This window comes from Arachis stenosperma, chromosome 10 (genome assembly GCF_014773155.1).
Source record: "Arachis stenosperma cultivar V10309 chromosome 10, arast.V10309.gnm1.PFL2, whole genome shotgun sequence".
Taxonomy (NCBI): Eukaryota; Viridiplantae; Streptophyta; class Magnoliopsida; order Fabales; family Fabaceae; genus Arachis; species Arachis stenosperma.
In genome coordinates, this window is record NC_080386.1 from 88,372,391 (window position 1) to 88,373,606 (window position 1,216).

General features: G+C 39.7%; 1 non-coding gene across 1 annotated transcript; it reads left to right on the plus strand.

The window, feature by feature from the left end:
* Nucleotides 1–535: 535 nt before the first annotated feature.
* Nucleotides 536–639, plus strand: LOC130958527 (small nucleolar RNA R71). Its single transcript, XR_009077643.1, has one exon. It is a non-coding gene; the product is annotated as a small nucleolar RNA R71 (small nucleolar RNA).
* Nucleotides 640–1,216: the final 577 nt, after the last annotated feature.

Sequence of the window (1,216 nt, forward strand, 5' to 3'; positions counted from 1 at the left end):
CTGAGAAGATGATGGAAAAGGCTTGCTATTGCTCAGCCTATTGCATCCACCATTGTTAAAGCCTTGTTGAGGCTTGTGTTGATCCTTCCATGAGAAATTTGGATGATTTCTCCATGATGAATTATAGGTGTTTCCATAAGGTTCACCCATGTAATTGACCTCTGCCATTGCAGGGTTCTCAGGATCATAAGCTTCTTCAGAAGCTGCCTCTTTAGTACTGTTGTATGCATTTTGCCATCCATTCAGACTTTGAGAGATCATGTTAACTTGCTGAGTCAACACTTTGTTCTGAGCCAATATGGCATTCAGAGCATCAATCTCAAGAACTCCCTTCCTCTGAGGTGTCTCATTATTCACGGAATTCCTCTCAGAAGTGTACATGAACTGGTTATTTGCAACCATGTCAATGAGTTCTTGAGCCTCTTCAGGCGTTTTCTTTAGGTGAATAGATCCACCTGCAGAATGGTCCAATGACATTTTCGAAAACTCAGATAGACCATAATAGAATATATCTAACATGGTCCATTCTAAAAACATGTCAGATGGACACCTTTTGGTCAACTGCTTGTATCTTTCCCAAGCTTCATAGAGGGATTCACCATCTTTTTGTTTGAAGGTCTGAACATCCACTCTAAGCTTGCTCAGCTTTTGAGGAGGAAAGAATTTATCCAAGAAGGCTATGACCAGCTTATCCCAAGAGTCCAGGCTATCCTTAGGTTGTGAATCCAACCATATTCTAGCTCTGTCTCTTACAGCAAAAGGGAAAAGCATAAGTCTGTAGACTTCAGGGTCAACTCTATTTGTCTTAACAGTCTCACAAATCTGCAAGAATTCAGTTAAAAACTGATAAGGATCTTCAGATGGAAGTCCATAAAACTTGCAGTTCTGTTGCATTAAAGCAACTAGTTGAGGCTTAAGCTCAAAATTATTGGCTCCAATGGCAGAAATGGAGATGCTTCTTCCATCAAATTTGGACGTTGGCTTTGTGAAGTCACCAAGCATTCTCCTTGCATTATTATTATTTTCGGCTGTCATCTCCTTCTCTTGCTCTAATATTTCTGAAAGGTTACCTTTAGATTGTTGTAACTTAGCTTCTCTTAATTTTCTCTTCAGAGTCCTTTCAGGTTCTGGATCAATTTCAACAAGAGTGCCTTTTTCCTTGTTCCTGCTCATATGAAAGAGAAGAAAGCAAGAAAAGAAAGAGGAATCCTCTATG